The sequence below is a fragment of the Pinus tabuliformis genome, chromosome 8, assembly GCF_031772625.1.
Source record: "Pinus tabuliformis cultivar Carrire ecotype Pingquan chromosome 8, CPIR1, whole genome shotgun sequence".
NCBI classification, from domain to species: Eukaryota; Viridiplantae; Streptophyta; class Pinopsida; order Pinales; family Pinaceae; genus Pinus; species Pinus tabuliformis.
The window spans coordinates 1,515,789,799-1,515,804,882 of record NC_142294.1 but is presented as its reverse complement, the minus strand read 5'-3'; positions in this window follow the sequence as shown (position 1 = coordinate 1,515,804,882).

The window sequence follows — 15,084 nt, the reverse complement described above, 5'->3', positions numbered from 1 at the left end:
TCCTGGTGAAAACTTGCTCCAAATAATATCACACATAGATAGTTCATTTACTTGCACACTTAACACCTTGATCTCCATCTCCTTATAAAGTTTTAGCCTTAGCCAATAACTTAGGTAAATCCCATGTTAATTTCATTAATATTCTTGGACGGGATCAAATAATCATTGTCACTTCAATTACTATGGGCTAATACCATGGTAAAGACCCCTGGTATCCAAATTACCATGGTTCATATTTTGTACGCAAATTTTACTTACATGAATTACATATGTACACTACTCTTCTTCATAGGATCTATGTTTACTTTCTCAAACTACACCTTTAATGTCCATCTTTCTCTAAACCGTCAATTCTCTATTCATAGCCTCTGTAACATTTGTACCAATCTGGATTAATTCCATAGTCATCATTGTTGACATCAAGTATATATTTATTAAGTAGGTTTCCATCAAGGAAAACACATTAGCCATAATGCCAACGCCCATGGTATTTTCCCATGGTATTGTAACTCAAGAATGCTACAAATATTAGGGCTCACTTTGTAAAAGGATAGATTTATCCACCAAAATGTAGTGGTCAAAAGTTCCTTTCATTTAATGAATGGTTTCCTAAAATGGTTATCTTCTTTATGTATTTAGTGTGTATTTTTAATATTGTGTGGTTTCTTTCCTCTCCCAGTTTTCAAGTCTCTAGATCCCCTCCCCCCCAAAGATCCAGACCAATGGTATCAGAGTGGGTTGCGACTCCATGGAAATCGAGGCTTTATAATGATTTCGAGGCTGGATATGTAGACTTCCCACCGTATATTTTTTTTATCTACATTATTTTGGATACCTTGTCGATGATCAAGTGGGTTTTGTTTGTGATATCCATCTAGTTACAAGTCTTTGTTGGTAACAATTACACCTTCTCTAAATATTTTGTGGCACTTAAATAGATTATTTATGTGAACTAGGTTCAATTGAATAACCTCAACTTCACTAAGTATGTTAGAAAGGCCTTCAGTTTTGTAGCAGGGTTTTCTTCTGATTATTTACCCTATGACTTTAGGAATGTGGAGGATCAAATTTACACGTGAAAATTCCTTTCATAGCCCACCAATTTCACCCACATTTCCCTCACTTCTATACTCCCCCTATACAAAGACATACTACCTCACTCCTATTTAATCTCAATTTTCTTTCCATCCATCCTTATCCATATCTTAAATCCTAAGAAATGGAGGATTTTGGAACCTCTGTGACAAGGGGTTGGTGGTTATATGTAATACATCTATTTACAAATAATGGAGTGCATGTTTCTTTCTTAAATTCCACTGGCCATATTTCTGAATGGGGGCAATGGCCTCTCTATGTAGTACCACTCATCAGTATTGTTTATGTAATTATTGTCTCTTAGTTTTGTCTTGGAGCTAGTGCATGGGATGAAAGACACAAGAAAGGCATCATGATTCTTGGCCCCAAAGGATGGCCCATAATCGGAAATCCTCATGGACATGAGCATAGGTCTTTCTCATCGCAAGCTTGAATGCCTAGCTTGCACTTATGGCATTGGGAATATCATGGTAGTTTAGCTAGGGCTCAATGCCAACCGTAATTAATTAGATCTTGAGGTGGCCAAATACTTTCTCAACTTCCCTCACTTCACAGACCGACCCCTCAAGCAATCCACTCAACAACTAATGTTTGGCAGGAAAATGGGATTTATACCCAGTGATGATTACTAGTGACTATTGCAAAGGATTTCTACTATGCATCTCTTCGCTCCCCGTCGAATTGTCGCCTACAAAGCTGGCCATTAGGAGGACTACACAATAATGCTTTTTGACATATGAGATGATTCTAATATTAACGGTGGCACCGTTAAGCTCCATCCACACTTCCAAAAATCAGCTCTTAATAATATAATGGGAAGTGCCTTTGGTCGATGGTCATTAGGTTCCTAGACTGAGAAGAATATGTGTGAGATGATGAATGAAGGATTCAAGCTTCTTAGAGAATTCAACTAGGTTTATCATCTCCCATGGCTGAGAGGTCTCAACCCACTTTGAATCCACACTTGTTTCCCTTGACTTGTTCCACGTGTCAGATCATTTATTAAGGACATCATCGAGGAGCATCGACAAAATAATAGGCCCATAAAATCAATCTTTGTGGGTGTCCTCCTTTCACTCCAAGGAGAAGACAAGCTCCACAATGAAGATATGATCACAATATTCCATGGCACAAACACAACTACTTTGGTTACAAAATGGACAATGACAAAGTTGATGTTGAATCAACAACTGCAAGGAAAAGTTCAGGCAGAGCTAGATGCGATTATTGACAACAACAAAAACCTATGTTAGGATGATATCAAAAAGCTTCCTTATCTAAAAGTGGTGGTTAAAGATTCTCTGATAATTCATTCATCAGGGCCTCTCCCATCATGGGCTCATCTCTGCACGAAGGATTGGGATATGGCCAATGGAATGTGTGTTCTCGTGGCCACGACTGCTATGGTGAACATGTGGTCCATTACTCATGACATTGATATTTGGGAACAACCTCATCAATTATGACCAAAGAGGTTTCTCTCCTCAGAAGGTAGGAAACATGTTGGAACTTTGTATTCTCCCATTCTAGCTATGCATTTGGTAGCTAGGGGTTCCCATGGTGCTTGGGCTATTTTTGTTTACTAACTTGAAGTGTGCTTGGTGATTGGGCTATCTTTGTTGACTCTCTTGAAGTGTACTTCTGACTGTGAAAAACCACCCCTCTTGATGCCAAAGTAATGTGATGGTGGAACTATCAAATCACAACAATTGAAATAAAAAAATGTGACACTTGAGTAATTGAAGGAATCATTTATAAAATCTCATTAGATAGCAAGAATTTACAAAGATAAACCACCAAACAAGCCACCAAATTTCTACAATACCTTAGCACACTGGCAAGCGAGTTATTTCAAGGTCCATTTGCTAGGCCATACACTATTAGTATCACAGTTGGCCCACAAGCATTACATGTATCTCTATCCTCAAACCCTCATCCATCATGGTTATGGGTCACCTACAAACCCAAGTTTATGGATCAACCACACAAAACCCTTGCGATCGAAGTCCATTTTCTTGGTTGCTCATTGTTAGTATCACAGTTGGTCCACAAGCATTATAGGGTATCTCTATCGTCAAATATATTTTCATCATGGTTATGGTTTAACCACACAAAACCCTTGTCTTCAACAGCACTTGGTTTTGTGTCATCCACAAACCCACAATTATGGGTCAACCACATAAAACCCTTCTATTCATTGGCTCATAATCAATAAAATTTTCTGAGGGGGAAACTTCATGCAATGGGAACCATTGCTTACTAACAAGGGAGGATTGTTCCAAATGAAAAATGGCATCCATCCATGGTTTTTATCCATGGTATTGTAACTCAATACGGTTATAAATAACATGACTCACTTTGTAAAATGACATATGCTTCTACGAAATTGTAGTGGTCAAAAGTTTCTTTAATTTAATAAATGGTTTTATTGAATAATTATCTTCTCTATGTTTTAAGTGTGTATTTTGAATATTATGTGGTTTCTTTCATCTCCCGATGTACAAGTATCTAGATCAATACTCTAGTTATACGTTCCACTTATAACACTAATTGCAATGCCTAAAATGTGTTGCGTATGGTAGTGTAATTTTTGTATGGTTCAACATGGTGATTGTCACCCCTAGTTTACACCTTTTTGTTCACCTTCAAAATTTAGGTACACAACATTGGTGGTGGGAATATATTATTTGTAACATCATATGTTGATCATTAAATCCTAATGTACATATTACTTTCACTTTTTGAGAACAATTCCATGGTTATTCACCCACTTATGTCTTGAAACATGTCTACCCATATTTGGTTAACACAAGTTCAATGAAGGAAACTTTGTGTTATTGTCAAGCATTCAACTAATGCATTCTCTGATTATGTCACACAAGTTAGAGTCACCTCTAGTATGAATAATCCTTTGTCACCTTCACTAATGTGTACCTTTATGATCATAAATATAATGGACTAGTTTGGTTCCCATATAGTCTTATACATTATGTTTGCATTTCACTATTTTAGTGGTGGATATTTCAATGTATGACACTATTGATATTCCATTAGCTCCCATTTCTAAATTCAATTGAAACTCCAATGGTTATCTTCACTTGCTATTATTGAACAATACTTTTTTCTACCCTATCATATAGCACCTTATAGATGAGTTCAAGATAAATTGCTTCGCATGCACTTGTCATTAAAATGCTTTGAGATAGTGGTGAAATCTCATGTGATGGCCCACCTCCTTTTAGGACCTACATGACATGTTGTTTAAATATTTTGTGAAATCAACATCTTTCACCTCCATATGTTCCTATATGAATCATTATTGAAGGCATGAGAATTTTTTATTCCTTTCTTCTCTTTTTGAGAACTTCCTCTCCACATATTTTAATTTTTGTAAATGCATGCATGACATTTATGGTAAATTGGAATATCTCCAACTCTGCATTCACATAGACTGCACAAACCCATTTTAACCACCTACATCACTTGCTTCTAATGACCTCGATCTTGTTCTCCACCTTAGCGCCTTCCTACTAAGAAATTTGATAGTTTACAACCCCTTACAATTGATCATATTGCAACCATTTAACTACCCACCATTTACTCAAATGATTTCCATCTCCACCAACCCTTGTATTCACCAAAAAGAACCATTCTTAGTCTATTTTTATCTCCTTCACATGTGTCCATTTAGTATCAATGAAAAGAATTATCAACTACCATTCATAAGCTATCACCTAATCCCAAGTCTTAAATTACATCAAAATAATGCACATTATTGTTTTTTAGGCACAATCTTAAGATCTAAGTGTGAAAAAAATATTAGACTAGCTACTTGCACAACAATAAAGAGGAGAAAATATAACTACTGAAAACTTGACTAATGAAATAAGGAGACAATTCAAATCACTGATAAAATATGATGATATATTACTATTGAACATGAACACAATATATATATTCTCAAGGAGTAATAACCAATTTGAATTAGGTGGGGATTCCATGTGAATGCACTTAGTATTACACATAAGCACTTTCCCTAGTTGGCAAGTAAATAAAAATACATTGAGAGACCCAAAATTAGAAAAATATCCAGTAATGGAGTGAAATAAAATTAAGTTATAAATTATTTATAATTTATTAAAATATGACTCACAGAAAAATAACCAATTAAACTCAGTTAAACTCCAAAATATGACTAAAAGTCAACTAACAAGGGGAGGAGAGAAAAAAAAGTGGCTAACTGCTACAAAGTAGGGAGGAAGTGTATACTCACTCTTGGATAACCTATACATGAGGTATTACAAATTAATGGATTCGATTGTCCATGTTATCCTTTAACCTGTAACTGGTCAGTGCCACATGTCATCCTAGGTGGAACTCCCTACTAAAATTAGAACCACTAAAAATCGAAAACCCTAGAAATAGAAAATTTACCAAATGAGAGAGAATGATTGGTATTAAATGAAAAGTGTTCATATGTGCCCCTAAGAATGTGTGGAATAGGGTCTAACTAAGGTCAAAGTGTAGTTCTCAATGAACTATTGAGTGCAATGTATCCCAATATCCCCTTGCCCCCCCTCAACCCCCACACCCTCCTCACCCCCTCCCTCGCGAAGCCCAATCAATGAGTATGCTAGTGAATAAGTCCCAAAAATTCTCATCCATATTAGATACTCACATGAAAAAAATTATTCAAGACATAATATGAGGAGAGTGAGGTAAAGAGGTAAAACCTAATGGGAAGAACACTCCCCCCACCCCTCCCACACACACACACATACAAAAAAAAATACAATTCATAATATGTCAATTGTCTAGTTGCTATGAAGAAGGATGGTATTGTTGATCAACCCCATCTTGAATATATCCTTGAATATTTCCTATCCCATCATACAAGAATTATTTTTTTATTGGTTGATACTTTTACTTGTTAACAATAGTAATGTGAACTCATGTAGTGCCAAAAAAATGATAACTTGTTTCTTGTGACTTGATAGTTTCATTCACTAGTTGACGAGTTGACTATATATTACGATGTGATCTCAATATCATGTGATATAGATATATAATGGGATGTTTATGGAATCCTAAATCATATCCTAAAATATGATCAGAAATATAATTTGATATTGTGCAAAATCATCTTGAAGATATCCCTAAGAAAGAGGTGTTGGAGAAGCCATTATAGTAGGACTTGGGCATAGTATCAAAGACGAATACTTGACGAAACCATATGATTAGAGGAAATGAGTCCAAAATCAATTTATTAGATGATGAATAATTCAAAAGTGAATGATGACCCATACATTGAACCTTTGGTGGCTTGTCTTTAGTCTTCTTCTTAATATTGTTTATAATGTAGTCATCTACATTATGTTATCAAAGTACTTGGGCCATTAGATCACTTTTCGTAACCATACAAGAAATAACTGGATGGAACCCTCTATTGCATTAGCTTCACTTTTTTCTTTTCTTCGTATATTTTTCTCCCTTGATAATATAGTCTCCTTACATACTGGGATCTTTCTCCATCTATATGATCATGATTCCTTGATTTATATTTTCCTTTTTTGTTCTCACCCTTCACTGTAAGTGAATAGGGTGTGGAAGGCTTAAGATCCCCAGTGTGTATGAGCATATTATACTAATATATCAAGGACTTAATGAAATCATCAAAATATGGCAGCTTCTAATTCTTACCCACATAGATTTTAGTAGCATGTAAAGAAGAGACGAACATAATATTGAGGACCTTGTTTTGAAAATATATAAAGGAAAAGTTGTTCTTCCTTCTTATTTATACTACATGATTTTACATGTATCATTCAAGTCTTTAAATTGGATAATAAGTCCTATATGGTTTCTAAATTATTTGGATATAGATAAGTCAACTCATTCTATAGTTGATATCCTCTCAACACATCTTGCTTGCCAAACAATTCCTCTTGTTTTATCCATACTTCCTTAGGTGTTGAACATGATTCAACAAAACATATTATATCGGGGAGATATATAACATAAGTATCCCATAGGCTTCACCCATCCTATTGAAGTGTTTTTATTTCTCAATGGTTGATGCAAGATCAATTTCGCTATCCATAGTAATCCTATAGAGGCCTGACTACACAATAATAAAAAGATCTTTGGATTCCAATCAAAGTAATTAAAAGGAATGAGGATCACTATGAGTTGGTCCATTCTTTGTGGGTTATTCTAATATTGTAAAATATGTAACAAAATTTTAGTATTTTTTACAAGATCACTTATGCTCTAATACCATGTTGGATTTTAATCACACTTACAAGATCCAAGTGTGAAAAATACCGGACTAACTACTTACAAGACAAGAAAGAAGAGAGAATAAAACTAATGAGAAATTGACTAATGAGCCAAGGATACAACTTGAATTACTCATAAAATATGATGATATATTATTTCTAAACATGAATACAATATATACTCTCTAGGAGGAAGAACCAATTTGAGTCAGGGTGGGGTTCCATGAACATGCATTCAATGTAACTCAAAAGCACTTTTCTGGTTAGAAAGTAAGTTAAAATTACATTGGGAGACCCAAAATTAGCAAACTATACAATAATGGAGTGAAGTAGAAGTAAGTGGAGTTAAAAATTAGTTGGAACGAATTAAAAACTCTCACAAGCAAAAAAATAACCAGTTAAACTCCAAAATAGGGCTAAAATTCAACTAACAAGGGGAGGGAGAGAAAAATGGTGGCTAACTAATACAAAGTAGGGAGGAATTGGAATACTCACTCTAGGAAGGCCTATGCATCAGGTAGTATGAATTACTGGAGTGAAATTATCCATGTAATCCTCCAACCAATGTCTATTCAATGCCACATGTCATCCTAGATGGCACCCTAACTAGAAATAAACTTGTTAAATATATAAAATCGTAAAAATAGAAAAATTTCCAAATGATACAGAATGTCTAGTAGTGAATCAGAAGTGGTCATATGTACCCCCAATAATGTATGGAAGAAGGCCTAATGGTGGCCAAAGTATAGTTCCTAATGAGCTCTTGATGAACTATTGAGTGCAATGTACCCCAACACACACCAACATAGTTTAAGTCATTGAATATGGCATGATACTACTAATTTTTTTTGGATTTTTCCATAAACGATAATAAGTTGATACTCACCTACAACTTTATTTGGAATCATGATATGAATCATTATTGGTATTTCTATTAGATGTATCAACATCATACCACAACAAAAATTCCCATTGCTTAACTTGTACAAGAGGAACAAAATGCTCCTTCAATATCATGCTCATGCCACATTCGACAAATTGATAGGTCAATTGAGTTGACGTAACAATATCACCATTAAAATAGTTCATAATCATACATCAATTTTAAGGGAGCTTCACTCCCTCACTACCATTAACATTTTTAAACATAAAAATTATTAAGGGCTAAATTTCACCCATGGGTTAATTTTCCAAGTGTTTTTCCAAAAAAAATAGATTTACTAGTTTCCATTTTTCTAAACATGATTCACCCAAATTATATAAGATTAAATGATTTTACTATATAAACCACCAAAAGTTTCTAGAGAAATTTATTTTTTTTATAAAAATATCACCAAACGTTTTATAGTTGGAATTTTAGAAAATCAATGAGATTTTCCAAGGTTTCTACACTTCAACATAAGTATTGATCCTTAAAATTTCCCTATTATTAAATGATAATCAATTCTCAACCTTATGAAAAGTTCATGTGACTTCTATGAGGTAAGTGGTGAAAAATTATAGATTTTTTAAATTATTTGAAGTTAAGGTAAGGTCCTTTTAAGTTCATATGAAAAATAGGTCCTATAAAAATCTATAATCCCAAGTACAAATGATTCAAATGAGTTTCACATGCTCACAGACCCTTTGAATGAAAAACATAATATTAGCCCACACTCTATGATCTATGTCATCACAACTGCTAGCCTTCTCAAAGCATGATTATAGACAATACTAAATACAACAAAAATATGAATATATTCCTAAATCAAGTACTCCCAAGCATCAAAACTAGTACATATACCCAACAAACCTAATATATTGCACTTCCCCTGATCCCCCTAATATTCTTATTAAAATTGTACTTGAAACACCTCCAAATCCACATGCCACCTATAGGTGTTAGGGCACAACCCCAAACATAGATAATGATGATAAATTCATTTTTCCAACCCATCATGGAGGAACTACTTAGACTAGAATTCTCCCACAATCATCACAAAATTTTCTTACATGGGGTCTACACCTATCTCTTACACCACCCTATGTTACTCAAGTAGCCTCCCTTCCTCATCCACCAACTTGGATCCCCACTATGCCATCATTATTTAATCATTGATTTCTTTGTCGTTTACCATCTCAACTAATAGTTTTGGTTTGAAAACACTTTGTTTTGGTCACATTATCATCTTCCTCTATGAAAAAAAATATGTTCTCAACTCTTTAAAATAATCCTTAGACTTAAACAACAACAATTACTTTAGAACCACTCCTTATAGATCCCTATTCTACAAGTGACTACCAAACCATCCCAATGTGACTAACTAAACCATCTCATGCTAGCTAGAAGTAAATACTTACATGGATACATGTCTGATTTTTTCATAGTTCAAATTGCTACGTGATGAGGATATTTTGAATATATGAGGATTTATTATACCCTTGAAGCATTTGAAATATTAGATGACTCCACACTTGAGTTAAGTTTTTCTAAGATGAGAAAATTAGATTAAAATACTAAATAATTGGAGTAAGAGAATGTAGATTTGAAAAGAAGGCAAACATATTGCTAGAATCTCTTATATAAAGAACAAGACCACAGTGAAGCACAAAAATAGTTTAACAAAATAAAAATGAGTGTAGAAAAGAAATTAATGAAAAAAAAGTAAGTTGAGGGTTTGAATTTTTCACAACATGATGCTAAGTTGGAGAAAAAATATTCAAGTACTTGTAACACACCCGCCATCGTAAGTCACCTTGAAGAGACGGGGGTCATAATATTTTACTTTTTCCTTCCAATTTGAACCCCATTTATGAGACTACCAACATCCTTTGTTTGTCAAGAGATTTCCAATGATACATTTTTTGTCAAATTCCAAGTTTGGGGCACCAAATTAGAGTCCTTTGAAGATTCTATCATTTGTGCCATGTTGACATGCATGTAGAATAGACATGTAGAAAATGATGTGGCATCCTAAATCCATGTGTCACCCATAAGGTGGTGCCTTGTTAGCACCAAAGCAACCTAGAACTACCATGTCATTCCTTGGACTCTACATAAATTGTTTTTATTGTATGTAATTATGTATTAAGGTATTATTATGGTGGATAGTTTCTCATTAATATCACATTAATGAATACTAATTTTATATTTATTTATTAATTACGATTATGGTCATTTTCATTTACTAAGCAAATCCTATCCAAATTCACTTAATTAATTTATTACTCATTCAAAAAAACCATCACACTAAATCCAAGAAACATTTTAATTATAACATGAATATAATTATTATCGTATTTATATCATAAAAATATTAATATAATTATATTGGTATGATATCATTGGACGCTTTATCGAACTCTCACTTTATCGGACTCCCACAACTTGAAGATTATTTCATTTTCTTTATCAGACTCCTACTTTCTTTATAAGGATTCCAGAACTTGAAGGCTCTTCCATTTTATCCCAATAGCTTGAACCCCACATGCTTTCCACATGTCATGCTAGAAACCCTTCATGAAGAGCTATTTCATGATGGCTCTTAATAGAGCCATTCTTCGTATCAATTAAACCTTATTATTATTGATTTATTTATCAATAAAAATTTGTTCTAAGCATTTATTAATACATTATCTACTACCATTTGCACTAGATGTTGCAAAGGAAACACCATAAGGCATAAATTGAAGAACACAAATACAACAAAAAAATAATTTCATAAAGAATAAAAATATATTGAACGCTCAAATCAATGCCCCATTAATTGGAACCACTTAGTAGACATATCTATTGACATTAGGATTACACACAATGATCAGGAAATTTCCCATATACAAGCAAAACCTTCCACATCAACCTTTTCTCACATCCACATTTTAAAAAATCCCATATACAAACAACACCTTCCACAACAACCTTTTCTCACATCCATGTTTTAAGAAATTCCTTGGAACGTGATTGGAATCTCCCATATTGCCTTTTTCATTATGCACAGAAATCTTCCATATTGGTATTTTCATCATGAAGATTGCTAGTTCATTGTTGTAAAGTGTTAGTGTGTTAAATTCAATACTATAAGTTCAAAAAGTGAAAAACATTCCTCAAATAGCATAATATGCATTTTTCTCTCACAATGTATTTTTCAGTCATTCATTACAAAACTTCCATCAAAGAGAATAAGTAACAGATTAACATGTATTTTCCCTTCATTCTTTTCATCATAGAGCCAAGAAACACGAAATCTAAGAATGGGTGTTCGTTAAATCCGAATTGTTGCAATGGATGTGACCTGCCTTCAAAAAGAGCATTCCCATCCTCAGATGAACCCCATTCTTCTTCAGTTGACCACTTGATTTTATTCAATTTTAGAATTTTTATGTCAATTTATAAACATTGTGTCCTGATATATACCCTGATGGACGATATCCAGTCAAGAAAGCTCCATTAGAAGGCTCTAAAAGACACAATCTTAACTAGTGAATTTGATTCGTATTAATAGTAATGACACAAGACTTTAACTACAGCTTCTAGTAATAAGAAATTAATGAGATGATTAGTTATGTTACAACAACGAAAAGCTATTAAATTAAAACAAGGTCAAATTTCACAGCATAGAAGGATGGCTATAACAATCAATCTCCAAAATAAAAGAAAGAAAAAGTTTGAAGAAACATTTAATAACAAGTTTTTGTGGGGTGAGGTGTGGGGTAGTGACCAATCCCAAACTCAACTTGATCTATAAAAAACTAAGATCAAATAATTGCAGTTAATCATCTGGGAAGAAGAACGTTGTTCAAAACAAAGGAAGCATTGGTTTAGTGGTGAGGTCAACGGAGTTTTAACTTATAACCCAATGAATCTACACAAAGGAAATCCTTGGGCTCCGTGCCGTGTACTCTCCTTGAACCCCAAGTAATGGGGCATAAGAAACCCTGACCTCACCCCAAGACACCCTAACTTGAGGTATGGATGGGAAATTCACACTTTCATTTTCACATCTGAGCTTATTTTAATTGCAGATTGCGTGTATTCAATCAGCAGAAGCAAAATCACCATACCCACACTCTTTGAATGTAGAAATATCTAATTGAACATCCCAAACAAAATAAATTCGACCTAAACTTATCTCAATTGCAAATTTCGAGTATTCAATTCAGATTTAACTGATGTGCTAAGTATAGTACTGCAAGGATATGTAACGGGGTGGGGGGTGGGGGGATTTAATATCTATATGGTTTGCCTATTAAATCCCCCACCACCACCCCTGCCAAGTGGGTAAGTAAAAATCTCCAACTGAACATTCCAATGAAAATAAATTTCAGCGAAAATGAGATAATGTAAGAAGATTCCTGGCGAGACAGGGTTTGGACATAGAGACTCTTGGACTAAAGTGCAAGTGAAGGTATATAACAATGATCACAAAAGCAGTTCAATGAATAACAATAAATCTGGAAGTGGTATACACACATCACTTTTACAACAACCTTTTCTAACATTCATTTAAAAAAATGCGTTGGCACATAATTAAAACTTCCCATACACAAACAACACCTTCCACAACAACCTTTTCTCACATCCACATTTTAACAAATGCCTTGGAATGTGATTGGAATCTCTCATATTGCCTTTTTCATTATGTAGATAAATATTCCATATTGCTATTTTCATCATGAAGATTGTTAGTTCATCACTGTAAAGTGTGTTAAACTCAATACTATAAGTTAAACAAGTGAAAAACATTCCTCAATTAGCATAATATGCATTTTTCTTTCACCATGTATTTTTCAGTCATTCATTACAAAACTTCCATCAAAGAGCGCACAAGTAACATATTAACATGTATTTTCCCTTCATTCTTTTCATCACAGAGCCAAGAAACACGAAATCCAAGAATGGGTGTTCGTTAAATCCGAATTGTTGTTTAATTATTCCAATTATGTTTTGATTGTTCTAAATAGTTTGCACCTCAAACAATATTTTATTGCCAAAATTGTTCTAGTACATTCCATAAATGCAAGGTAGTGAGTAATTTGCATAATATTGTTGAAATTGTTCAATCAACTTCCAAAATGCCCATCTGTTGAATTTCTTACACACATCAAAGGCTCTTTTCACTCGCCATACTTAAACACAATTCCAAATTTAGTTCCTAGAGTTGTTACATGACATTTGAAGGCTTTTTATATCAAGTTAGCAAAGCTCAATATAACTTCATGCTTATTAGACATGTAGCTTGAAAGGTATGCACCAGTTGATCATGAAGTTTTTAAGTGTTGTTTCAGACTCGCATATGATGCTTTCCATGCCATCGAATTTGCATCCAGGATCCATTTCAATGGATGTGACCTACCATCAAAAAGAGCATTCCCATCCTCAGATGAACCCCATTCTTCTTCAGTTGACCACTTGATTTTATTCAATTCCCATCATTTTTGTTCCATTCATTTGCCCCATCTTGTAGTCTATCAAAGGACTGCCCTTGTCCTCAGAAGCATTACCACTAGTACTAAGGAGATCATCAGAAAACAAACTTTACAGCTTTGAATAGGGCTAAGACATATCACATACAAGAGTCTTTAAGCTGCAATATTTTGTTCAAATGATGCATGCTAAGATAATTTAGGCATCCCATTTATGTACAGAGAGATGACTTTGTACTACCAAAAATTTGAATTGTAGCATTGATACTGGAAAAATTAGAGTAGCATGACAAGTATGATGGTTCTGTTCATTGAAACAAAATTGCAATTAGGACCCTGATTTGATCAGCTAGCTACATTAGTCGCAGTTCGATGATAGGTTAGGGGTTCCATTTGTTGCTATTGAGAAGCATCCTAATTCGCTTCATCAATGTTTGCATTCCATATGAAATGGGCATATGATCCAAGAAAATTTCTGCATAAGGGAGCCAATTAGTCAGGTAACATAAGTATAAATGGTTTCATATATTAAAATCCATAGGTCTAATAGATCTTGTTTATCCATTTAAGATATAGAAGCTTTGCAACCTTTATATATGAGCTATGTTCAAAGGACTACCCTTGTCCTCAAAAGCATTACCACTAGTACAAAGGAGATCATCAGAAAACATACCATTAGTACAAAGGAGATCATCAGAAAACACACTTTACAACTTTGAATAGGGCTAAGACATATCACATACAAGAGTCTTCAAGCTGCAATATTTTGTTCAAATGATGCATGCTTAGATCATTTAGGAATCCCATTTATGTATAGAGAAATGATTTTGGTACTGCCAAAAATTTGATCTACAACACTAATACTGGAAAAATCATAGTAGCATGACAAGTATGATGGTTCTGTTCATTGAAACAAAATTGCAATTAGGACCCTGATTTGATCAGCTAGCTGCAGTAGTCGCAATTCCATGATAGGTTAGGGGTGCCATTTTCTGCTGTTGAGAAGCATCCTGATCCGCTTCATCGATGTTTGCATTCCATATGAAATGGGCATATGATCCAAGAACATTGTTGCATAAGAGAGCCAATTAGTTAGGTAACATAAGTATAAATGGTTTCATATATTAAAATCCACAGGTCTAACAGATCTTGTTTAGCCATTTAAGATATAGAAGCTTCGCAACCTTTGTATATGAGCTATGGCTAAATCTAAAGGTTTTAAAAGCATCATAATGACAACCCACCAAACCCTTATCTAGGCATATCTCTAGACTTTCACTAGAACAACTTGAACTAAAAGGAAGGATAA